Consider the following 27,269-nt stretch of genomic DNA (forward strand, 5'->3'; position numbering starts at 1 on the left):
GGCTTACAAGTGTGGTACAGAGTATCACAGGGATAGTGCAAAGTATGGTCCAAAGTATCATGGAGATAATACAAGTATGGTACAATGTATCACAGAGATAGCACAGTTATATGGGATGGAACAATAGTAAGAGATGTGAGGAAAGGATGTGGGTATGGGTACCGGTGGTGTGGGTTAGGTTTGAGAGTTAAGTTGGGTTGATAGGGTAGGCTTGTTTGAAGAGGTAAGTCTTCAACAGCTTTCGGAAGGGTAGGTGTTCATACTGTGTCAGAAGATAGTGTTCATGAGTATTTTATCATTCACTGAGACTACCTTGTGCACTGTACAATGCATTCTTTGAGGTTGTTACTAGGAAAGGCCTATTCTTCCAAAATATACATTTGTTCTCTTTCTGATATCCTTTAGATCTGTAGTATATTGATTTATGGAAAGTTCTGTAGGCAAACATACCAGGCTATAATCTATTTAGAAAAGACAGAGATGGTCGAAAAGGTGGAGGAGTAGCTCTGTATGTGAAAAGCAATATTAAAGGAACTGAAATGCATAGATCCTGGGGAAAGGAAAAAGTAGCATGGATCGCCTTAGAAAGAGAAGATGGAACCTCTATCCACATGTGTGTTGTCTACAGACCTCCAACACAAATGAAGAAGCTAGATAAAGGTTTGATTGTAGATATCTAAAAGTTGGGAATAAAGGGGGATTTGCTGCTGTTGGGAGATTTCAACCTGCTGGATGTGGATTGGAAAGTCAGATCTGACACGACCAGAAGGGAGCAACCAGGATCATAGTTCCGCGGTCTTGCTTGAGTTTCAGTAAAGTCTTCCCTACTAGAGGTATGGGAGGATACGCATACAATGCAGAAGAAAGGCATCTGACGCTAGTCTGTCGCGGGCAGAATTGAGGGACTTTGTGATTCATCTGAGTGGCAAAAAGATCCACTGAGGGAGTGCCCCACGCTCGGAAGATCTTGTGGACCGCCCATGTTGAGCGACCACTCGTGAGGTTGCATGATCCTGCTCAACCTGTCAGCCAGACTGTTCTTTACGCCTGCCAAATACATGGCTTGGAGAAACATGCCGTGACGCCATGCCCGAAGCCACATCCGGACGGCTTCCTGACACAGAGGGCGAGATCCGGTGCCCCCTTGCTTGTTGGTGTAATACATAGCAACCTGATTGTCTGTCTGAATCAGAATGATTTGCTTGGAAAGCCGATCTCTGAAAGCCTTGAGAGCGTTCCAGATCGCTCGTAATTCCAGGAGGTTGATCTGAAGACCCTTTTCCTGAAAGGACTAAGCTCCTTGAGTGTGAAGTCCATCTACATGAGCTCCCCAGCCCAGGAGGGATGCATCCGTCGTCAGCACGTTTTGTGACTAAGGAATTTGGAATGGACGTCCCAAGGTCAAATTGGATCGAATGGTCCACCACTGAAGGGAACTGCAAAAGTCGGTGGAGAGATGGATCACATCCTCTAGATCCCCTGTGGCCTGGCACCACTGGGAAGCTAGAGTCGATTGAGCTGATCTCATATGTAGGCATGCCATGGGAGTTACATGAACTGTGGAAACCATGTGTCCTAAGAGTCTCAACATCTGCCGAGCTGTGATCTGTTGAGACACTCGAGCTATGGATACTAGGGCCAGGAGATTGTCTGCCCTTGCCTGGGGAAGATAAGCTCGAGACGTCCGTGTGTCCAACAGAGCTCCAATGAACTCTAATTTTTGAACCGGGACAAGATGGGATTTGGGATAGTTGATCACGAACCCCAGAAGCTCTAACACTCTTATAGTCATCCGCATGGACTGTAGAGCGCCTGCCTCCAAGGTGCTCTTCAACAGCCAATTGTCGAGATAAGGGAACACATGCACTTCCAGTCTGTGTAGCGATGCTGCGACAATAGCCAGGCACTTTGTAAACACCCTGGGCGCAGACGCGAGGCCAAAGGGCAGTGCACAGTACTGAAAGTGCCAAGTTCCCAACCGAAATCGAAGATACTTCCTGTGAGCTGGGAGTATCGAGATGTGGATATAGGCATCCTTTAAGTCCAGAGAGCATAGTCAATCGTTTTCCTGAATCATGGGAAGAAGGGTGCCGAGGGAAACCATCATGAACTTTTCTTGGACTACGAATTTGTTCAGGGCCCTTAGGTCTAGGATGGGACTCATCCCCCCTGTTTTCTTTTGCACAAGGAAGTACCTGGAATAGAATCCCAGCCCTTCTTCCCCTGGTGGAACGGGTTCAACCGCACTGGCCTTTAGAAGAGCGGAGAGTTCCTCTGCAAGTACCTGCTTGTGCTGGGAGCTGAAGTACTGAGCTCCCAGTGGACAATTTGGAGGCATGGATTCCAGATTAAGAGTGTATCCTAACCAGACTATTTGAAGAACCCACCGGTTGGAGGTTATAAGAGGCCACCTTTGGTGAAAAAATATTAACCTCCCTCCAACCGGTAAGTTGTCCGGAATTGACGCTTGCACTGTGGCTATGCTGCACTGGAGCCAGTCAAAAGCCCGTCCCTTGCTTTTGCTGGGGAGCCGCATGGGCCTTAGGCACACGCTGTTGACGAGCACGAGCGCGCTGGGACTGAGCCTGGATAGGCTGCCGAGAAGCAGGAGTGTACCTATGCCTATTATAGGAATAGGGAGCACTCCTCCTCCCTTCAAAAAACCTCCTAGATGAGGAGGTGGTAGCAGAAGATGCCCGGTTGGAGAAAGAATCCATAGCATCATGGTGCTTTTTGATCTGATCGACCACATTCTCTACTTTTTCGCCAAAAAGGTTATCCCCCCGGCAAGGAACATCCGCCATTCACTGCTGGATCTTATGATCCAGATCACAGACACGCAGCCATGAGAGACTGCGCATCACTATACCTTGAGCAGCTATTCTGGATGTCACATCAAAAGTGTTGGGAGTAACCCTGGCCAGGAATTTTCGAGACGCTTTCTGCTGCCTGACCACCTGGTGAAAAGGTTTGGCGAGCTCCAGAGGAAGTGCTGCGATCAAACTGGACAGTTGCCTCACCAAGTTCCGCAAGTGGATGCTCGTGTAGAGCTGGTATGTCTGTATCTTGGCTGCGAGCATAGTGGCCTGATACCTCTTCCTCCCAAAAGAATCCAAGGTCCTAGACTCTCTGCCTGGGGGCGCTGAGGCATAGTCCCTAGTACTCTTGGTTCTCTTGAGAGCAGAATCCACCACCATAGAATCATGAGGTAGCTGAGACTTCACCATCACCAGCTCTCCATGGACTCTGTACTGGGACTCAGCTTTTTTTGGGGACCACTGGATTAGAGAGAGGGAACGACCAGTTTCGCAAAAGAACTTCCCTGTTATGCAAGGGAGCCGTTGCAACCTCTGCAGGTGGAGAAGGATAATCTAAGACCTCGAGCATCCCGGCCCTGGGCTCATCCGCAACCTCCATAGGGAAGGGAATATCCTTACAACATTTCCCGAACAAAGGAGGAAAAAGAAAGACTCTCAGGCGGAGACAATCTTCTCTCAATGGGCAGAGTAGGATCAGAGGGGACCCCATAAGACTCTTCGGGAGTCGGAGAAACTAAACAAATTCTCTGTAACCTTGGAGGATGTAATGGGTCAGTTCAGCAAGCTGAAGAGTAGTAAATCACCGGGACCTGATGGTATTCATCCCAGAGTATTAATAGAACTAAAAAATGAACTTGCGGAGCTACTGTTAGAAATATGCAATCTGTCCCTAAAATCGAGTGTAGTACCGGAAGACTGGAGGGTAGCCAATGTTACTCCGATTTTTAAGAAGGGTTCCAGAGGAGATCCGGGAAATTATAGACCGGTGAGTCTGACGTCGGTGCCGGGCAAGATGGTGGAGGCTATTATTAAGAATAAAATTGCAGAGCATATACAAAAACATGGACTGATGAGACAAAGTCAGCACGGATTTAGTGAAGGGAAGTCTTGCCTCACCAATCTAATGCATTTTTTTGAGGGGGTAAGCAAACATGTGGACAATGGGGAGCCGGTTGATATTGTATATCTGGATTTTCAGAAGGCGTTTGACAAAGTGCCGCACAAAAGACTCCTGAAGAAATTGCAGAGTCATGGAATCAGAGGTAGGGTATTATTATGGATTAAGAACTGGTTGAAAGATAGGAAGCAGAGAGTAGGATTGCGTGGCCAGTATTCTCAGTGGAGGAGGGTAGTTAGTGGGGTCCCGCAGGGGTCTGTGCTGGGTCCGTTGCTTTTTAATGTATTTATAAATGACCTAGAGATGGGAATAACTAGTGAGGTAATTAAATTCGCCGATGACACAAAATTATTCAGGGTCGTCAAGTCGCAGGAGGAATGTGAACGATTACAGGAGGACCTTGCGAGACTGGGAGAATGGGCGTGCAAGTGGCAGATGAAGTTCAATGTTGACAAGTGCAAAGTGATACATGTGGGTAAGAGGAACCCGAATTATAGCTACGTCTTGCAAGGTTCCGCGTTAGGAGTTACGGATCAAGAAAGGGATCTGGGTGTCGTCGTCGATGATACGCTGAAACCTTCTGCTCAGTGTGCTGCTGCGGCTAGGAAAGCGAATAGAATGTTGGGTGTTATTAGGAAGGGTATGGAGTCCAGGTGTGCGGATGTTATAATGCCGTTGTATCGCTCCATGGTGCGACCGCACCTGGAGTATTGTGTTCAGTACTGGTCTCCGTATCTCAAAAAAGATATAGTAGAATTGGAAAAGGTACAGCGAAGGGCGACGAAAATGATAGTGGGGATGGGACGACTTTCCTATGAAGAGAGGCTGAGAAGGCTAGGGCTTTTCAGCTTGGAGAAGAGACGGCTGAGGGGAGATATGATAGAAGTGTATAAAATAATGAGTGGAATGGATCGGGTGGATGTGAAGCGACTGTTCACGCTATCCAAAAATACTAGGACTAGAGGGCATGAGTTGAAGCTACAGTGTGGTAAATTTAAAACGAATCGGAGAAAATTTTTCTTCACCCAAAGTGTAATTAGACTCTGGAATTCGTTGCCGGAGAACGTGGTACGGGCGGTTAGCTTGACGGAGTTTAAAAAGGGGTTAGATAGATTCCTAAAGGACAAGTCCATAGACCGCTATTAAATGGACTTGGAAAAATTCCGCATTTTTAGGTATAACTTGTCTGGAATGTTTTTACGTTTGGGGAGCGTGCCAGGTGCCCTTGACCTGGATTGGCCACTGTCGGTGACAGGATGCTGGGCTAGATGGACCTTTGGTCTTTCCCAGTATGGCACTACTTATGTACTTATGTACTTCTTCAGAAAAGTATCTGGGATCTTCCTCTTCCTCCCATGAACTCTCATCCTCGGTATCGGAAAAAAGCTAAGAGCAGCCCGAACCCAAGCGACGACCTCGAGGGGAATGTCGAGAAGTTGATCCCTGCCTGAACTGCGGCGAAGCTGTCTCCGCCGACGTTGAAGGAGAGTCGACCCAGGTGGCAGCCAATGCCGAGGTCGGGGACCTCACCACATGCGAAGGACCAGATGCCACTTCAACAGTCGGTGCAGAAGGCACAAGCACATACTTAGGGGGGGCGGAGTTTCAAGATGGCAGCACGCTAACCTCGCGGTAAACCTCTCTCTGTGAACGCTGCGAATTAAACTTGATTTTTTCCTTCTAACATACCTCATACAAAACGAAAAGGACTGGTTAGAGCTGCTGCCTCCTCAGTTAGAACCTCCTCACCTTCGCAGCGAACCATTGAAAGCTTTGCTGTGAGGATGCCAGACTTAGATATCGGAGGACGCCCTGCTGTCTCATCGGTAGGAGAACCGCGAGACTTAGAGCTGGATATTTCGCTATCCCCTCCGGCACTCAATCCACCACCTCCCCCCGTAGGATCACTATCTCAGTCAGTGATTCCTCCATCGGACATCGATGTAGGAGGAACTCTGAAACGAGGCACTGAGAAGATCCGATCCAACGGAGGTCTGGGTTCTTCGAGCCCACTAATTCAACTTAAAGTGCCACTAACGAAACCAGAAACGGTTGCTTTAGAGAGCATTTGGGAGGCCTTGCAACAACTGGCCATCAAATTGACCAGCTCAACAGAAGAAATCGCTTCATTAGTGAGTACTGTTGATTTATTTTCCAAATCGTTAGATGCCATTAAAAAAGACTCTTATAATCAAACGAATGAAATAAAAGAAGAGGTTAAAAAAACTACAAGAATTTTCTACTGCATCTATCAAGGATAAAAATTGGACACATAGAAAAATAGAACAGATTGAAAATTATAATTGCAGACTAAACCTACGTTTTCTGAATTTTCCTAAGTTTGTGGGGATCACCCCCTTAGATGCACTCAAGAAATACTTTAATAGAAAATTTAAAGTATTCCTCTGATCATATTCCTCCAGTAAATCATGTATGTTACATAATGAATAGAAAAAAAAATCAGATGAAGCAATAAATATGGAACAACAGATGAAAAAGGAAAAAATCAAGATCAACTAAATTGAACTGATATTTTAGAATCCTCTTCCTTTGAAATCTTAGAACATATGACTTTAATAGCCTCTTTCATTTTTGAACAAGACCTAGAAGCGATTAAACGATTATATTTTCGAAATCCTCAACTTCAGTTTTATGGCGAGAAGATTTGGATATATATGGACGTTACAAAACAAACTCAAGATAGAAGAAGACTTTTCCTAACTTTAAGAAAAGATGTTTTGGTCATAGGAGCCTCATTTTATCTTAATTACCCCTGTAAATGTGTGGTAAAATATATAGGACTCAAATATATCTTTTTTGATCCAGAACATTTAAAAACTTTTATAAATGATAAAAAGCTGAGAATTAATTGATGTCAACGATTGAAAATATGAATAATTAGTCTGAGCGAGTGCTAAGCATTACTTTGACTTTATACTTAAGTTATCTCCTAAAGAATGATCATACTCTTCCCCCACTGTATGGTCTAAAGAAGACTAATATTGTAATTTTCTTTATATATTTTACTTTTTTCTTATGCATTTTTTCTGTGTGTTATAGTAATGTATAGAAATATTTAAGTCTGTTTTTCTGTTCAAGTGAAATACTTGTAATTATATTGTAAAAGCATAAATAAAAAATTAAAAAAAAAAAAAAGGCGCAAGCACCCCTGGCTCTGAAGTAGACTGGCGCAGCAATCCTTCCAGAAGCTCTGGAAGAAGGGCCCTGATGCGCTCGAGAGCCACCATCGGAAAAGGCTGCGGGGCCGGTGGCAGAATCTGTGGGGGCTCGAGAGCTGAGGCTGCCAGAAGACCGATGCATCGGCACCTCCTGTATAGAGGGTGAGCGGTCCTCTTGGCACCGACACTTCTCAAGTTCCGAATCCCTCGGCTCCCCAGAGCTCTCGGTACCGCGCATGGAAGGAGATCGATGGTGGTGCTTCTTAGCCTTTGCTCGACGCCCATCATCAAGACTCCTTGATACCGAAGAGGAGGATGTGGAATCCTCACGCCTCCTCGGGGCCAGGTCTGACGAAGGTTGGTCCTGGGGGGCCTGCATAGCTGTAGGCCTCAAGACAGGTGGAGACCCACTCGATGCCTCGTGGCACCCAGCGCAATGTGGTCGTTTGGCAGACATTACCAGTGCTCTGGAAGTCGATGCTTCCCTCGACGTCAACGCCGCCGACCTCGGTACCGAAGCTGATGCCGAAAGACCGGACCAATTAGCAAAACATTTTTGCCGTTGAGCCTCCCAAGACACTTGGGTCCATTTTTTCATTAAAGGACACAGCTTACAAGCAGCTGGAAGATGATCGAGCCCAAGGCACTGGAGACACCACGAGTGGGGGTCGGTACACGAGATGGTCCGGTTGCACTGAGTACAATGCTTGAAGCCGCTGGGTGACCTCGATGAGATGGATGGAAAAACGGCGGCTGCGAAATGAAAAGACGCGATTGTGCCAATTAAAAAGGCACAAAAAAGGGAAAAAGAAAACCTGACCGCGTGGCCTAAAAGAGGGCCGCGACGAAAAGAAAGAAAACTTATACTCAGTGAGAAAACTAAGAAAATAAGGGACTAATAACTTTTTATTTTTATTTTGTGAAACTAAATAAATAAAGAAAGAAAGAAAGAAGATAAAGAAGCGGTAACGCTAAGGTCTCCTGGGCCTTGAAGGTAACACAGCGAAAAAAAACTCCGTGCCACCTCAGTCGCGGAAAAACAGAAACTGGGGATGACACGCTCGTGCCGTGGGCGGGAAGCCGTTCGCGAAAGTGCGGTGCGCTCTGCCCGCGCGCCGGAGAGTTCTCTAAAGATTTTTATTTTGCTTGCAAAATTTTGCCGGTTTCCTGGGCCACCGCGGACATTGACCCAATCGTGAGAACAAGCAGCCTGCTTGTCCTCGGAGAAACTCATCTTCTTAAAAAAACATTTTTTAATGTGGCAATCAAAGTCTGGCAAAAGCTTTAGTGAAAAAGTGACACTGCAATACTCTCATAATTAAAAAAAAAAAAAAAGAATTCTGTCAAATTTTCAGAGGAAAAATAGAAAACCAAAGCAATTACTCCTTTATAACACACATGTATGAGTATGAGACAAAAACTGAAGGTGAAAGAGGTATTGAATTTGCAAGTAATTAATCCAGCTTCTATACCTGGCCTTTATGATAGGAAGATGCTATTATGCTTCCACTTCTATGCACCACCAGTTTTGTCTGAACTGTTAATGGTTCCCTATGTGTACTTTTTCTCAGTGTGAACCCAGTACACAAAGGAGTGAACAGGAAAGATGCTATACAAAATATGATCAATATGAAATTCTATGGTGCAGAGATTCTTTCAGATTCTTGCATCCCTTTCCCATCATTAAATCTAACACACCCCAGCTGAATGCTGCATTCTGACCAAACTGTGGTGACTTATAAAGTAATATCTATTACTAGATAAAAATGTTGCTCTATTTTGGCCAAAATGGATGAACTACAGGTTTAATCTGAACAAAAGGAACCAAGAATAAACAGAAAAGTTGTTGCTCAAATGAATGTCATTGTAGAAAGTGGACTTTTTCATTTTTTTATGCTACTAGTGCAGCATGATTTCTTTTTTTTTTTTTTTAGTGTAGCATGACATGACATCTTTGCAGTTTTTCTGCCACTAAGGAGACTGGTGCTCATTTTCAAAGCACATAGACTTACAAAGTTCCATAGTAACCTATGGAACTTTGTCTAAGCGCTTTGAAAATGAGCCTCTTTGTCCTTAGGTACACAGCAAGTCTGGTTCTGCAGCTTTAGAAAGAACCTTCTATACTACATATTAACATGAAGGTACAGCAACAGGAGGTGGAGAAGAAAAGCTGCGCACAATTAGAGACAGTTGATCATTTTACTTTCCACAGTAAGATATCTAAAGAGGTACAATACACTGGAAGTAACACAATAAAAGGTGGAACATGTAATCAGAGACAAACTGCTTTCAGGGCAGGAGCCAAACGTTTCTTGCCAACTCCACTGGACAGTACAGTTGGCAGGCCAGCTCTTTCTGGCAGGTAGGTCAAAGTGCAGGCAGAGAATAGTGGGTATAAAATATGAAACCCTGATTTGATCACAATCACTCCATGGACTATGAAATGTAAAACCACAGCACAAGAAAAAGGACTCCATTGTGTTTTTCCAAGCTGCTCCCAGTAGCATAACATCAATTAATTACAGAACACATCTTGTCAGAAAACAAAATAAAACATATCATTTGATTAAAAATAATAATAATAATAACGGGCCCAATATTTAAAGCTAGTTATATGGGTAGCACAACTTGCTACCCAGATAACCAGTGTTCACTGGGCCCAATCAGTGATTTTCAGCAGAATTATCCAATGTTCCTAAAAATCATATCTGACCATTCAGCTCTATCTGGGTAGTGACGGGGTGATCTGTGGGCATAACTAAGGTAAAGCCATAAGCTATATGGATAATGTCTGGCGGCCAGCTTATACCCAGATATTCAGTATTGGTAGCTAGGTATATATGACCCAATGCTAAAGATCCAGAGATAATTTTAAATCAGTGTTTGAAGGCAGTGCTATCTATGGAGCTTAAATATTCTTTTTTAGAAGGGGGGGGGGGGGGGGTTAGTTTAGTGCAGATCCAGCTAGATGGTTCCTCTTTTCAGTTGCTTTTCGTGCTGTACCTATGTTGATACTGCTTGCCTTCTATTTCTTAACACATTGTTGTGTGCAGCACAATAAAGCCTCACTGCTTGAGAATGTTCTCTTGTCACCACTGGTACTCCCTGTAATCAAGCGTCAGGCCTCAGAGGCAGGTTTTTGTGATTTCACTATCATACACTTACAATTCCCTTCCTCTTTTGGTCTAAACCACTGGCTAAATAGAAAAAGATAATTTAAAACATTGCTTGAAAAAGCTTAATGTCCTTTGTTAACAAAATTATCTTAACAAGATATGTGTTAAGGTGATGCAGGCATATCAGAAGAATACCTGGTATGGCTCTGAATGAGTTTACTCAGACTTTCAAATTATCTAAACTCTGGTCATATCCAACATAGTTAGTGCTTTTAAATAAAAGAAGTAGACACATAGTTTGTATAATCTGAAATAGTGCAAAAATGTATTTTGATCAATAGAGATTAAGTAAAAAAAAAAAAAAAAGATTGGTGACAATCAAATAAAAGGGATTAGCAGCTGGTAAGATAACACATAAAAGTCAACTGCTACACAAAGATGTATTTAAAATGTTTTGTATTTTGTGAGAAATAGAACGAAGAGAAGCCTACATAAAAATACAAAAGAGGAGAGAGAAAGAAAAAGCGAGGGAGGAACTGATGAAGTAATCTTGCAGACAGTGCTTGGGAAAACTCAAGGAAACCGGAACATTCCGACTTCACTCTGTCTCCTGAGAACATTGTTAACCCATGATATCATCTGACTTATTTAAAAAAAAATATATATCTTACTTCAATTTTCTCTAAGCATGCTAACATTTCAACTGATGGTACAGATAATTTGTAAAGGTGCTTAACTGTACAGAAAATTTACTAGCTCTTCTATTACAAAAACTCCTTCTGAAACTCTTGCCTCTCACATCAGGCCCCAAAAAACAATTCAATTGGCAAATGAAAACCCCCAACCTGTTTCTGACAACCAGCCCTATGAGACCAATGAAGAAATGAAAACAATCTAAGCATTTGTCTAAGTTACTGGCCAGTAACTAATATCCCATTTCTGGGAAAACTTATAGAACAGTTTGCATTCAGCTCACTTGTTGGCTAGAAGAGAGAAACTGGCTAGATCCATGTCAATTTGGATTCAGAACCAGTTATGGAATGGTGATATTCTCATATCCCAGTTAAATGATCTTCACAGAAACCATGACAGGGAATTTGCCTTGATGTTAGTACTGCTGGATTTCTCAGTAGTTTTTGACACTGTGGACCATAATATCGTGCTAGCTGAACTGACAGAATCAGTGGCACAGTACTTGCTTGGTTCAGATCCAATTCATCAGAAAGGCCATAGTTCATACTTTTTGGCAGCACCTCATTGCCACCATGGGCACTGACTCCAAAGTACCACAAGAATTCATACTTTACCTATTTGGTTTAATATCTACTCTGAGCCACTAGCTCAGCTGATTCAGTCGAAGGACACAGATGTACAGCTACTCATACCCATAGAACCAGGCTTACCTACAGCCCTGAATAAACTGACTGCCTGTCTACCAGCAATTCAAGAATGAGCAAACAACACTCCAAAAAAATTGAACCCAAGTTAATCAGAGCTTCTATGGGTCCCTACCACAAGTGGTCACATACCCAAATAATCAAAATACCTTTTGGGAGTTATGAACTCCCCTTTAAATCAAAGGTCAGGAACCTTGGGATACAGCTGGACCAGTAGCGTAGCCAGACCTGAATTTCTAGGTGGGCCTGGGAGTGGACTGAGTGGGCACAGCTAACACATTTCCTCTCCACCCACTACTCCCTTCCCCCAACCCCCATGGCAGGAAAAAATTAATACCTTGGCTGGTGGAAATCCCCACACCCTGCCAGCTGAAGAGTCCTCTCCTGAGCAGTCTCAACCCTGTGGCAGACCAACACCGGAGGCCACCCCACATGCATGCTCAGTTCAGTCAGCATCCCTCCTTGCATTTATATGCGGGGTTGCAAGCTGACCTGAGAATGCACAAGTAAGGCAGGGGTGTTGGTGGCTGGAAACGTGCCACTGACTGTCCCGTGGTTGAGACAGCTCAAGGGGCTTTGGAGAAGACTCTTCAGCTGGTGGGGTTTAGGAAGCCCCACCAGCTACACTAACAATGTGTGCTGCCACTGGGTGGGCCCCTGCCTACCCATGTCTATGTTACTGAGCTGGTCCCTAAAATCCAAGCAACCTTCAGGAGCTGCCTCTTATCTGCAACAACTATGTCTCCTCTCACCATACATCAAGAAGACAAAGTCTTGTCATAGTGCTTCATGCCATTGACATCAAGGCTGGATTACTTTATGTTTCAACAATTTTTATTGATGAAGCAACAAAATGAACAATCACCATCTAATATATGAAAAAAACATTAGTGACAGAGTTCTCCGAATGCAGACAAGGTAATGGTTACATCATCAAATTTTTGGAACAATAACCCCCTCCCCCCTACCTAAACCTAGAACCCAACTCTCCCCTTTAATACTTTGGTACAGTGCATTGTATTGATGATCTTCCATTGTAATATTCACAATTAACTTTGTGACTGTTACCACCATATCCAATTAAACCTTATACAAACCAACATTGAATCCAACCTCCACTGTATGTGAACTTAGCACAAAGCCTCCATTCACCCCTTACCCAAACATATCAGAACTTTACCGCTACGCCATGGTCTCCTGCAGCCTTGACTCCGATAGCCCCCCCGAGACCAGTCAGCCACTTACAACTGCTTCCTCAAGAAAGGCTGGATTACTTTAATGCACTCACTCTACATTGCTATGGCTACAAAGGGCTTCCCCCAGCTCTAATTAATTAATTTGCATTTAGGTCATCCCTTTCATTGGCAGCTCAAGATAAGTTACATTTAAATACACTAGGTATTTCCCTATCCCCAGAAAGCTTACAATCTAAGGGGGCAATTCTATAAACAGTGCACCGCTATTTAGGCACCCCAATGATGCATGGGGAATGCCTATTTTATATCAGCATCTGGGCACCCCAATTCCAATATAGAATACTAGTAAAACTCGCATTGGTGCACCTAAATTTAGATACTACCATTTACGCTAGGACTATGGCTCGAAAAAATGAGTGCACCAAACAGCGCTATGCGATATGCACAACTTATAGTCTACTATAATAATTTCCACCGCCAACGTTCTGAAGCTGACTCTGTGGCTTCACTGAAGTGAAGGGTTTGTAAGGTTCGTTAGGTTCGTCACTCTGTTATCATCTCTCTCTGTCCCGCCCTCGTGTCAAAACGTGATGACATCGAGGGCGAAGGAACAGTGAAAGGCAAGGCAACCAACCATGTTTCCCTACTCCTCCAAGCGCGACACCACAGAACCCCTCTCGGTGCATCACCCAAGCCCCCCCCGGCACATCAAACACCTCCTCCCCCCCCCGAAGCACATCAAACACTCCCCTCCCCCCCGGTGCATCAAACCCCCTCGCAGATGCCAGTAGTAACGCTGTCCGGCCGCTGCTGCTTCTCCTGTTGAGCAGCAGCGGCCACTACAAAAAGAACGAAAAATGTTTTAAAACACAGCCCAAATCATTCGCAAATGCCCGAGTCTTTTTTTTTTAAATATATGTTTGTTTATTGAATTCTTGATATACCGCTTAAACTGATGCACAGACCAAAGCGGTATGCAATCACAAAATTAAAATTAGACAGAAAGGAACACCAATTATCAATAGGATACGTGCTTGCACTCATCACAAAAACATAATACAAGGAAAACAAACCAAAATACATAACATCAAAATATTTTTCCTTCTTTCCTTTCTACTTTATAACTCAGATGTTATTCTGTACCTATATGCCACTCATTGAATGTTAAAAATTTTTTTAATCTTGTTTTTATTAAGATTTTATAATTCCAAACAAAACATTTCCATAACTCTTCATACATTTTCCTGTTAGCAAATCTTAGCAACGCTTGAGAAGCCTCCCCATGACCCCCCCCCCCCATCCTCCTCCCCTCCCCTCCATCTAGCACTATGGTGTACATTAATAATCCTTCCCTCACACTTTCATATGGTTGCCACACTTTCTGAAAGACCTTGACCTGCAAATGCCCGAGTCTTAAAAGGCATTCTCTGCAGCCGCTCCTCCTCTCGCCTGTTACGTCACTGTGCGCCTACGGGGTCTTACTCCAGAAGCAGTGACGTGGAGGCGAGAGGAGGAGCGGCTGCAGAGACTGCGTTTTAAGACTCGGGCATTTCCGAATGATTTGGGCTGGGTTTAAAAACATTTATCGCTTCTTTTCTTTTTGAAGTGGCCACTGCTGCTCAACAGAAGCAGCAGCGGCCGGACAGCGTTACCACTTGCAGCTGCGGGTGGAGAGGGGGTTTGATGCGCTGGGGGGGGGGGGGGGGGGGAAGGGTCGCTGGACATGGGTAGCTGGAGGGGGGGAGGGGAGGGTTGCTGGACATGGGTAGCTGCAGGGGGGGCAGGGGGAGAGGAGGGTCGCTGGACATGGATGGCTGGAGGGGGGCAGGGGGTCCTGAGACCAGAGAGGTGGGGGTGGGGGCTCTCACTCACTCACTGTCTCTCACATACACTCTCTCTGACACAATCCCTGTCTATCACACACGAACAGTCTCACACACACAGACACTCTGTCTCTCACACAAACACGCTGTCTCTGTCTCTCTCTCTATGACACACACACTCCATCTCTCACACACACTCTCTCTCAAACATACACACTCAGAGGAAAACCTTGCTAGAGCCCGTTTCATTTGTGTCAGAAACGGGCCTTTTTTACTAGTATTCTATAAAATGTGTGTGTAGGTTGGGGGCACTCCCATGCTCCACTTATGTTTATGCCCTTTTGCAGTTACACACTATATTACATACATGCTATCTTACAGAATAGCACATACCGCACTTACATAAGTGCCTCTTGTCTATGTACTTACATGTGTAAGACGCACATAACTGCACGAGCCCAGTTATAGAAATGCTTTTTAATTTTGTACCTGAGGCAACTGATGCTTGAGTGACTTGCCCAAGACTACAACGAGCAGCAGTGGTCTTTGAACCTGGTTTCAGTCAGGTGCTCTAACCACTAGGTTACTCTTCCACTTCATTCAGAATGCCACAGCACAACTGATAGAACATTGTAAGCAACATAATCATATCATGTCATTTGTGCAAAACTTCACTGGCTATTAGCAGGGGCACAGCCATGGGTGGGGCTGGGCCCACCCACCTTGGGCTCAAAGCTCACCCAGTAGCGGTCTACCCTTGACAACGCCGGCATTGGGAAGCAAGCTAGGCTCTTGCCGCTGTCCCTCTGCATCTGTCTTCAAAGGGTCGCTTGCAGCATGTAAGAATTGTTGCTGATGCTTCCCTCTACCACGTCCCTCCCTCCCCCCCCCCCCCCAAACTCTGATGCAACTTCCTGTTTTTACAGCCTGGGAGGAATGTGGCAGAGAGAAGGCTTCCAGGTCAGCAAGTAGCGATTCTTACACTGTGCTGGCCGATGAATTTTTGAAAGATGCTGCATTGGGAGAGAAGGAGAGATTTTGCACGGGGTGGGGAAGAAGAAAGGGATAATTGTTGGACATGGGGGGGTGGAGGAATAATTGTTGGACATGAAGAAGGGAGGGAGGGAGAGATGCTGCATGGGAGGGGGAGAGAGGGAGAATTGCTGGATGTAGTGTAGGGTGGGGTGGGCAGAGGGAAGGAGAGATGCTGCAAGGAGGGGTGAAGGTCAAGAGAGGAAGAAATGTTAGACCTGGAAGGGATGGAGGGAGGGAGAAATGCTGCACAGGGGAGAAAGGGAGAAATGTTGGACATAGTGATAGAGGGGAGGGAGATATGGAGGGATGCTGCGGGGTGGGAAGAAAGATGTTAGACTTGGGATGCAAAGGAGGAAAGAGAGAAAGATGGTGAACAATGGGAGAGGGGAAAGAGGAAGAGGAAAAAGAGAGCGATGCTGGACATGAGGGTGGATGAGAGGAAACAGAAGACAAACAGGAAAGCAGAAAAGAACAACTAAAAATAACATGATGGAAAAATAAAATGTCCAGATATCAAAAGGTAGAAAAGGCATTTTATATTGAATTTATTGACTGAAATATATTAGATTGGGAAATGTGTTTAGTGAATGTCTTTTTATTGTGTTCAATAGGAAAGGAAATACATTTCTATTTCTCCACTGTTGCAGTGCATGCCGAGGTTACCAGTTCAATTTTTGTCTACATATTTTTATTTCTAATTTGTGAACCCTTGTTCTGTACTTGGTGAGGGTCTGTCAGTGTGCTTGTAATGTCAGGTAAGGAGATTGGAGATAGGAAGGAGAGAGAATTAGTGGGGGGGTCTTCTTTATTTTCTGCCATGGGCCCTAGCATGTCTGATACTTTGCTGTAGGTGGTAGAGAGGTCCCCAAGCCCCACCAGCTGAGGACCTCCTTTGAAGACAGCCAAAACTCCCTTCTACTGAGCTTGGCAGATGGCAGCAGCGCCCTTGAGTCACCAATAACTAAGCATGTGTGGGGTGCTGGCATTGGTGGCTCAAGGAGTTGCTGCTGCTGTTGCCTGCCAAGCTTGGTAAAAGGGAGTTCTGGCCATCTTCGGAGAAAATCTTCAGCTGACAGAGCTTGGGGATCCTCATGAGCTAAATTATTTATATTTTGAGTTGGAAAGTGCCAGGGGAGGAGTGGAGAGTGGTGGGGAAGGAGGGGGCAGGGTCAGAGAAAACATTTTGTGCCCACCCACTTTGGATTCAGGCTTATCCAAAATTGGCTGTCTGGCTATGCCACTGACTATCAGTACCATACAGTGCTAAATTTAAATATCTCTGATCTTCAAGGCTCTTAAAAGAGATGAGCCAGTGTACTTGAACAGGATCTCCCTCTATGTACTTCCACAGTCACCAAGGTTCTCCCAAGGAGTATCCCTAACCACACCCTCTCCAATGGGTAACAACCACCGATGAGCTTTCTCTGGAGTAGTCCCTCACACTGGGCAATGCACTCCCAGAAAAGACAAGCAGGCCATTGGTATTCTTATATGTCCCTAGATACCAGGATCACCAAAAACAATAATGCTAAGACAATAGGGACTCGAAAAGTTGAGGTCTTGTAGTCAATCAACCTTAAACTATATACATACTATTTGTGACGGTGCAGCCTGGAACAGAAAAAAACTGGGCCTAGGAGGATGGAGTTGGACTCTAGACATCATACAAATTCTGCAGAACTGTCACACCAAACCAGCTGTTACATCAGGTATCCTGGCCAAGGCAGAAATGAGATGTGAATGTGTGGACCGAAGACTACACTGCAACCTTGCATATCTCCTCGATGGAGGCTGGCCTCAAGTGGGCTACCTACATAGCCATGGCTCAGACATTATGAGTTTTGACATGACCATCTTGAGTCAGCCCAGCCTGGGCATAAGCGAAGGAGATGCAACCTGCTAGTCAGTTGGAAATAGTGTGTTTGCCGATGGCTAACCCCATCCTGCTTTGGTCAAAAGAAACAAAAAGCTAGGAGGACTGTCTGTGAGTTTTAATCTGCTACAGATAGAAGGATAAGGCTCGCTTACAGTCCAAGGCATGCAGTACACTCTCATCGGGATGGGCATGCAGCTTTGGAAAAAATGACAGAACAACTGATTAAGATGGAACTCCAACAATACCTTAGGAAGGAACTTAGGATGCATGCGAAGAAGTACCCTATTGTGATGAAACTTCATGTAAGGTGGATCAGCTACTAGGGCCTGAAGCTCACAGAGAGCTGAAATGACTGCCACCACACAACTTTCCAGATTCAAATACTTCAGATGACAGGAATCAAGTAGCTCAAAAGGAGCTCTCATCAGCTGGGTAAGAATGACACTGAGATCCCATGACACATTAGGAGATTTGACTGGGGGATCTGTTGACATCAAACCCCTAATGAATCAAACAATTAGAGACTGCACAGAGATGGGCTTACCTCCTACATGAAAAATGGTAAGCACTGATTGCACTGAGACATACCCTTACAGAGTTGTTTTTTAACCCAGACTCAGAGGTGCAGAAGATATTCAAAGCAGTTTTTGTGTAGGGCACGATAAACGATCTAGGGCCTTATCCTCACACTAGATGGCAAACCTCCTTCATTTAAAATAAAAACACTTCTTAGTGGAATCTTTCCTGGAAGCAAGAAAGATTTTAGAGACACCCTCAGGAAGGTTCAATGACTGAAATTCCACGCTCTCAACATCTAAGCTATGAGAGCCAGGTTGGGATACAGATGGGACCCCTCATTCTGCATTATGAGGGTCGGAAAACACTCCAATCTCCATGGCTCCTTGGAGTATAACTCCAGAAAAAGAGAGAACCAGATCTGTCTCGGCCAGAATGGAGCGATTAGGATCATTGTTCCCCGATTTTGCTTGAATTTCCGCAGTCTTCTTTATGAGAAGTATCGGAGAAACTGAAAGATATACTGAGCCAAACCGACATGTTAAAAAGAGTGATTAATCACTTGGACTGGATGGTATACACCCCAGGGTACTGAAAGAACTCAAATATGAAACTGCTGATCTGCTGTTAGTAACCTGTTAAAATCATCCGTAGTACCTGAAGATTGGAGGGTGGCCAATTTCACCAATTTTTTAAAAAGATTGTGGGGTGATCTGGGAAATTTATTGACTGGTAACCCTGAAGATAGTTCCGGACAAGATAGTGGAAACTATTATAAAGAATAAAATTACAGAACATGTAGACAAATGTGGTTTAATGGGACAGAGTCAGAATGGGTTTAACCCAGCTTGCCTCACCCATTTGTTTCATTTCTTTGAAGGTATCAATATACATGTGGATAATGGTGTGCTGGTTGATGTAGTGTATTTAGATGCTCAGAAAGCTTTTGACAAAGTTCCTCATGAGAAACTCCTGAGAAAATTAAAAAAGTCATGGGATAGGAGCCATTGTCCTTCTGTAGATTAAGAATTGGTTATTGGACAGAAAACAGAGGGTAGGGTTAAATGGCCATTTTTCTCAACGGAAGAGGGTGAATAGTGGAGTGACACACAGATCTGTATACTGGGGCCAGTGCTATTTAACATATTTATAAATGATCTGGAAATCAGAACGAGTGAGATGCAGATGACACAAAACTATTCAAAATTGTCAAAACGCATGTGGAGTGTGAAAAATTGCAGGAAGACCTTATAAAACTAGAAGACTGGGCATCCAAAGGCAGATAGTTTAATGTGGACAAATGTAAAGTGATGCACATTGGGAAGAATAATCCGAATCATAGTTACCTGATGCTAGGATCCACCTTAGGAGTCAGAACACAAAAAAAAAAGATCTAGGTGTCATCTTAGACAATATGCTGAAATCGTTTGCCCAGTGTGCAATGGCGGTCAAAAAAGCAAACAGGATGCTAGGAATTATTAGGAAAGGGATGCAAAATAAGACAAGAATATTATAATGCCTCTATATCGCTCCATGGTGTGCCCTCACCTTGAGTATTGCATTCAATTCTGGTTGCCTATTTCAAAAAAGATATAGTGGAATTAGAAAAGGTTCAAAGAAGAGCGACCAAAACGATAAACGGGATGGAACTCCTCCCATGTGAGGAAAGGCTAAAGAGGTTATGGCTCTTCAGTTGGAAAAGAGACAGCTGAGGATGAATCTCCAATGGCTGACCGGGAGGAAAAGATTAGAACAGCTGTCATACTTGGCGATTCAATCATTAGGAATGTAGATAGCTGGGTGGCTGGTGGACAGGAGGATTGCCTGGTGACTTGCCTGCCTGGTGCGAAGGTGGCGGACCTCACGCGGCACCTAGATAGGATTTTAGATAGTGCTGAGGAGGAGCCGGCTGTCTTGGTACATGTGAGCACCAATGACGTAGGAAAATGTGGGAGAGAGGTTATGGAAGCCAAATTTAGGCTTTTAGGAAGAAAGCTCAAATCCAGATCCTCTAGGGTGGCATTTTCTGAAATACTACCCGTTCCACGCGCAGGGCCCAAGAGGCAGGCAGAGCTCCGGAGTCTCAATGCGTGGATGAGACGATGGTGCAGGGAGGAGGGTTTTAGATTTGTTAGGAGCTGGGCAACATTCTGAGGAAGGGGGAGCCGAGGGGTAAAAGGGGCGATCAAGGAAGACAAAGACGTAGCCGAGAGATTAAATGAATTCTTTGCTTCAGTCTTCACCGAGGAAGATTTGGGTGGGATACTGGTGTCAGAAATGGTATTTCAAGCGGACGAGTCGGAGAAACTTACTGAATTCACGGTAAACCTGGAGAACGTAATGGGGCAGTACGGCAAACTGAAGAGTAGCAAATCACCTGGACCGGATGGTATTCATTCTAGAGTACTGATAGAACTGAAAAATGAACTTGCAATTTATCCTTAAAATCGAGTGTGGTACCGGAAGATTGGAGGGTGGCCAATGTAACGCCGATTTTTTAAAAAGGTTCCAGGGGAGATCTGGGAAATTATAGACCGGTGAGTCTGACGTTGGTGCCGGGGAAAATGGTACAGGCTATTATTAAAAACAAAATTACAGTGCACATCCGAGGACGTGGATTACTGAGACCAAGTCAGCACGGCTTTAATGTGGGGAAATCTTGCCTGACCAATTTACTTCAATTCTTTGAAGGAGTAAACAAACATGTGGACAAAGAGGAGCCAGTTGATATTGTGTATCTGGATTTTCAAAAGGCGTTTGACAAAGTGCCTCATGAAAGGCTACAGAGGAAATTGGAGGGTCATGGGATAGGAGGTAATGTCCTATTGTGGATTAAAAACTGGTTGAAGGATAGGAAACAGAGAGTGGGGTTAAATGGGCAGTATTCACAATGGAGAAGGGTAGTTAGTGGGGTTCCTCAGGGGTCAGTGCTAGGACCGCTGCTCTTTAATATATTTATAAATGATTTAGAGACGGGAGTAACTAGCAAGGTAATTAAATTTGCTGATCACACAAAGTTATTCAAAGTCGTTAATTCGCGAGAGGATTGTGAAAAATTACAGAAGGACCTTACGAGACTGGGAGACTGGGAGGCTAAATGGCAGATGACGTTTAATGAGAGCAACTGTAAGGTGATGCATGTGGGAAAAAAGAACCAGAATTATAGCTACATCATGCAAGGTTTCACGTTAGGAGTTACGGACCAAGAAAGGGATCTGGGTGTCGTCGTTGATAATACACTGAAACCTTCTGCTCAGTGTGCTGCTGTGGCTAGGAAAGCGAATAGAATGTTGGGTATTAGGAAAGGTATAGAAAACAGGTGTGAGGATGTTATAATGCCGTTGTATCGTTCCATGGTGCAACCGCACCTTGAGTATTGTGTCCAATTCTGGTCGCTGCATCTCAAGAAAGATATAGTGGAATTGGAAAAGGTGCAGCGAAGGGCAACGAAAATGATAGCGGGGATGGGATGACTTCCCTATGAAGAAAGACTAAGGAGGCTAGGGCTTTTCAGCTTGGAGAAGAGACGGCTGAGGGGAGACATGATAAAGGTATCTACTATAATAAAACTCACCCTCAACGTTCTGAAGACACTGATGTCAGTGAAGCCAAGCCCTGACTTCCTTCAAAAAGGTTCGAAGGTTCGTGGTGGTGAAGCCACCAAAATCGCTCCGGGCCCCGCCCTCGAGGGTGGAGCAATAGCAGAACAACGAAGGGGTTGGCGGGGAGGGAGGCAGGGAGGCGGGGTGGGGTGAGAAATCGCTCCGGGCCCCGCCCTCGCGTCAAACGTCATGACGTTGGGGGGCGGAGCAATGGCAGAACAACGAAGGGGTTGGCCAGGGAGGGAGGGAGGGAGGGGGGGTGTTGGCGACGAAAACCTTGCTAGCGCCCGTTTCATTTGCTCTGAAACGGGCCTCTTTTACTAGTATAAAATAATGAGTGGAGTGGAACAGGTGGATGTGAAGTGTCTGTTCACGCTTTTCAAAAATAGTAGGACTAGGGGGCATGCGATGAAACTACAGTGTAGTACATTTAAAACAAATAGGAGAAAATTTTTTCTTCACCCAACTCGTAATTAAACTCTGGAATTCGTTGCCGGAGAATGTGGTGAAGGCGGTTAGCTTGGCAGAATTTAAAAAGGGTTTGGACGGTTTCCTAAAGGACAAGTCCATAGACCGCTACTAAATGGACTTGGAAAAATCCAGAATTTCGGGAATAACGTATAGAATGTTTGTACGTTTGGGAAGCTGCCGGGTGCCCTTGACCTGGATTGGCCGCTGTCGGGGACAGGATGCTGGGCTTGATGGGCCTTTGGTCTTTTCCCAGTATGGCATTACTTATGTACTTACTATTAAAAAAGGCCCGTTTCTGTGAGCCATAAAATGGGTGCTAGCAAGGTTTATCTGCGGCAGCGTCGGGAGGACGCAGGACGGCAACGTGGCAGCGTGGGGAGGGTGCAGGCGGGTAGTTTTGTTTTTGCGGGCGGCAGCTTCGGGTTCCCGGCGGCTCAGGTGTTCGGATGGCACTCCTCCCCCTGCGTAGCTCGGTATTTGTCGCTCTGCGTTGGGGGTGGAGGTCCTGCGTAGTCCGCTGTTTCTCGCAGTGCGTCGGGGGAGGGGGTACGTCGGAGGGCGGTGGAACTGGCGATTGGCTGAGTGTCATAGCCCCGCCCTCCACGTCATCACATTGTGACGCGAGGGCGGGGCATAAGCTCATGGGATCTTGCAACTACAAATTTGCATTTAGAATGTTGGGGTTGTGAATTATGTGTGGATGGGGCGTGGCTGAGGGTGGGTCTATGAGTGAGAGTGAGTGGTGCTGCAACCTAGAAGACTACAGGGCTTCAGTGTTTCCCTGCCACACAGTGAGGTTCTGAACGTTGGAGGTGAGAATTATTTATATAGATGAGGGGGGATATGACTGAGGTCTATAAAATCGTGAGTGGTGCAGAACAGGTAAAAGTGAATCAACTTTTCACTTTTTTAAAAAGATTAAAGACCAGGGGACATGATGAAATTATATGCTGGGTGGGAGGGTGGGAGGGGGCTTGGCCGGCGGCCACTAGACCACCAGGGACCATTTTCTGGGGGTTGGGGGAGGGCTGGAGATCCACCGGATCTCCAGCCCTCCCTGAACCTGGGGGGGGGGGGGGGTGGGATCGTCGGGGGGACCGGAGGTCCGCTGGACCTCCAGCCCCCTGTTGGCAGGTTTGCTTTGGGGGGGGGAACGGGGGCCTGCCAGCATGCAACAACATGCTGGAGAGGGCTCACCATTCCTCCCCCAATGATCTGCAAACCCTAATGCCAGCTCGGAGCTGGTGTAGGGTTTGCCGCGGCCAGCGACCCAAATTTTGGTGTACTGGCCGCTGATCATTGGTGATGAATGCGCTGAGCCCTGTTTAGCATGCATTAGCATGCTACTTGTGCAAAGAGCCCTCAAGCGCGTTGTTTCACACACTCGAGGGCTCTAATCATGGGGCAGTAGCAAATGCCGGTGCTAGTATGGCGCTAACAGCCTCTAGTGTCAGCGTTTGCTTTTGATCATGAAGGTATCAGAGCACAACTGCATAGCTGTTTTGAAATGGTGCTTTGATGACGACAACCATTATCTTGCCTATTTATCAGAACCTTCTCCTGCTACCTAGATTACAGATTCTCCCATTCTACCATATGCTGATTCACATACCACAATACCAGTCATCAATTTACTGCCAGAGAAGTTCTACAGTTTGTATCACTATTGGACTTCAACTGGGAATTCCCTAATATAAACTCCTGGGTAAACCAGTCTTATTTGGTTTCACATAAAAAAAAACTGCCCAAAACTGTTCTCAGTTGGAGATTGCATTCTTTGTTATGAAAAGCTCATATACCACCAATCACTTCCCACCCCTTCCCCTCCAAATATTTCTGAAGTGATTCACAAAGAAAGATTTTTTTTCCCCTTTACTATGACAGGGAAAAGAAAAATATTTTGCTAAATAAATTGATAATCTGCAGAATGGACAATAAAATTAGAGCCACACCTTTTATACCAAAATATTTTCAGCATGTGCTACAGTCACTGAGAAGTATGCCCTAGAAAAAAAAACAATTAGTTGGATAAAAAAGCTCTAACCAGAACTAAGGAGTCCGCATTCTAGGATGTGCACATCCATGATCCACAGGTATACATGGATTTGGAAATACATCACCTCTGTCAGATGTCTCATGTTCCCCCCTCCCCTAACAAGTACTGAAAACTTACCATGACTAGGAAAACAAACAGAAAAGTTATTAAAGACAACAAACACAGACAGTGACAGAGAAGCTACTAGGTCTAAACAGTACATATTAGTACATAGTAGAAATGCACTTTAAGTAGACTTACAGGAAATTTGGAGAATGGAGATGCTTATGGTGCGCTCCAGAAACACAGGAGAATTATAATAGCAGAATACTGGTTGCTTGCGGAAAGGCTCAGCTCAATGGACAAAACATTTTCTAATGGTTGCAGGGTATATTATTACTATATAAAACTGGCAAGACTTGTGAATGCAGAACTTTACCCAACTGACAGATATCAATGTTAACAGCCTTGATGCTGGTGATCTATATTATTTCTTCCACGCTCTGAACTGAATATCCGTACATCTATGCTGATGATGTTATGATATATATCCTGTTCAAAAATGATTTATCAGAAATCACAGATAAAATCAATCACAGCTTCCAAATAATGAACTCATGGGCGGATGCATTCCAATTAAAGCTTAATGCAGAAAAGACACAATGCCTTATCCTTTCATCGCAATATAATAAAACCATCTATACCACGATAAATACACCAAGTCACTCTCTCCCTGTTGCGGACACCCTGAAACTCCTGGGTGTCATATTAGACCGAAATCTTACCCTAAATAGTCACGTGAAAAATGTTATAAAGAAGCTTAAGAGTGAAACCTTTTTTCCCAAGGGAGGTATTCCGCAATTTGGTGCAATCACTGGTATTAAGCCATTTGGACTATTGGAATTCCATCTACGCCGGATGCAAAGCACAAATTATTAAGAACCTCCAGACTACCCAGAACACTGCAGCCAGACTCATATTCGGAAAAGCGAAATATGAAAGCGCCAAACCCCCTCAGAAAAAAAATTACATGCCTCCCACTAAAAGATCGAATTACATTCAAGATCTGCACCTTGGTTCATAAAGTCATTCATGGAGAGGCCCCATCATATATGTCAGATCTAGTAGATTTACCAGCAAGAAATACAAAAAGTTCATCACGCATTTTCTTAAACCTCCACTATCCCAATTGCAGAGGACTTAAATATAAAGCAATACATGCATCTAGCTTCTCTTACATCTGCACGCAAATATGGAATGCATTACCAAATGCGATAAAAACAATGCATGATCTGACAACCTTCCGAAACTGTTGAAGAATAACCTGTTTAAAGAGACTTATGAAATGAATCCTTCTTAAAAGACTTAATTTCAAAACTACACCAGAACAAACCATTATCGAACTCTTATTATTAGGTTACTTTAATCACATTATTATTATTGTATGCTATACCTTGTCCTTGATCTCATATGCCTGATATGAATTGCTTATTTATTTACTCCCTATTTTTCTGTTACTTTTATATACCTTAATTGTATCAATAATCTGAGCTTCTCATTCCGTTAATGGCGATCGCCATTGCGGCATAATGTAAACCACATTAAGCCTGCAAATAGGTGGGAAAATGTGGGATACAAATGCAGCAAATAAATAAATAAATATAAGAAAAATACTAAATATTCGGGGCCCCTATTTACTAGAGTGTGTTAAGGTTTTGCAGTTAATTTTGGCTGTTACCATGTGGCAAAACACAATAACTACAATGCAATTATAGAAACTTGCATATAACGTGCAATGTACTTAGTTACACCTCTTGAAGTAGCATGAACTGCTCTGGATTATCTCCCATGTATGTTACTAGTTAACTTGCTGTAATGACTTTCACATTAACTGCAGTCTGATTTTGCATAGGGACAAAAGGGATGTCCAAGTCAGGACATTTACAGTTTGCAAGGTACTTTATAAAGGTTTACTGAACATGGAACCATTTGGAAAATACCTACAAGGCTGTGGGAAACGTGTGGCATACCCAAAGAGAGCTTGTATTTTACAATGAAAGGTATATTTTTTTAAAGGGATGCTGTACATGTAAATGCTGGCTTCTTCATGTGTGAGAGACAGATTTCATAAAAGTGGATGTTCTGTAAGAGTTAATTTAGGAGCCGAGTGAAAAGCTTCCTTTTTAAAATAAAATTTTGTAGTGCTAAGCACAATTGCCCCCCAATCACTCGTGCAAATACCAGGTTAAACTGAGCTGCTAGCCAACACATCTGCCTCAGAGCAGGAGTAAATGCTAACACCCAGATCTGCTTAAAATATGCATGCATTGCTGTTGTAAAATTTAAATCACACACATACTTTGCAGCCCTCCCAAACCACACCTACAAAATGCTATCTTCCAACTGCACATGTAATCTAAACATGCAAAGAGCAGCTTTCTGAAATTGCTATTTACATGAGTAGGGAATCTGAATGTATAAATGGCATGTAAACCTTATAAAATGCCCTCCATAAAGTAAAGTCACTACCCATTCCATTCCCAAATTGGTGTTTTCCACATTATGGAAGGGATTTTTGGATTTAGCTCACACTTTTTTTTTTTTTAAGTAGTAGCTCAAGGTGAGTTACATTCAAGTTCACTAAGTATTTTCCTGTTCATGGAGAGTTTACAATCTAAGGCAGTGTTTCCCAAGTCGGTCCTAGAGTACCCCCTTGCCAGTCAGGTGTTCAAGATATCTACAATGAATATGTACAAGACTGATTTGCATAGAGTCCTCCATTGTGTGCAAATCTCTTTCATGCATAATCAATGTGGATATCCTGAAAGCCTGACTGGCAAGGAGGTGCTCCAAGACCAACTTGGGAAACACTGAGATGTCTCCATTTAGGCGCCCCAATCCAGAGTGGGGAGCGCCTATTGTATACTGGTAATTCCATTATAGAATACTAGCAGAAGCTTGCATTGATGCACCTAAGTTTAGGCAGAACCAATTACGCCAGGTCTATGGCTAGCTTTAACGGGCACGTCTAAGAGCACCATGCAATGCATCTAACTTCTCATATTCTGGAAGTTATGTGCATAAGTT

The 27,269-nt window shown here is 44.2% G+C and overlaps 1 protein-coding gene across 3 annotated transcripts in view; it reads right to left on the reverse strand.

Annotated features, from left to right (window-relative positions):
- Window positions 1-27,269, reverse strand: part of VMP1 (vacuole membrane protein 1) — a 224,134-nt gene that overhangs the window by 15,202 nt on the left and 181,663 nt on the right. The gene's annotated exons all lie outside the window — the stretch shown is intronic.

Source organism: Microcaecilia unicolor, chromosome 13 (genome assembly GCF_901765095.1).
Source record: "Microcaecilia unicolor chromosome 13, aMicUni1.1, whole genome shotgun sequence".
Lineage (NCBI taxonomy): Eukaryota > Metazoa > Chordata > Amphibia > Gymnophiona > Siphonopidae > Microcaecilia > Microcaecilia unicolor.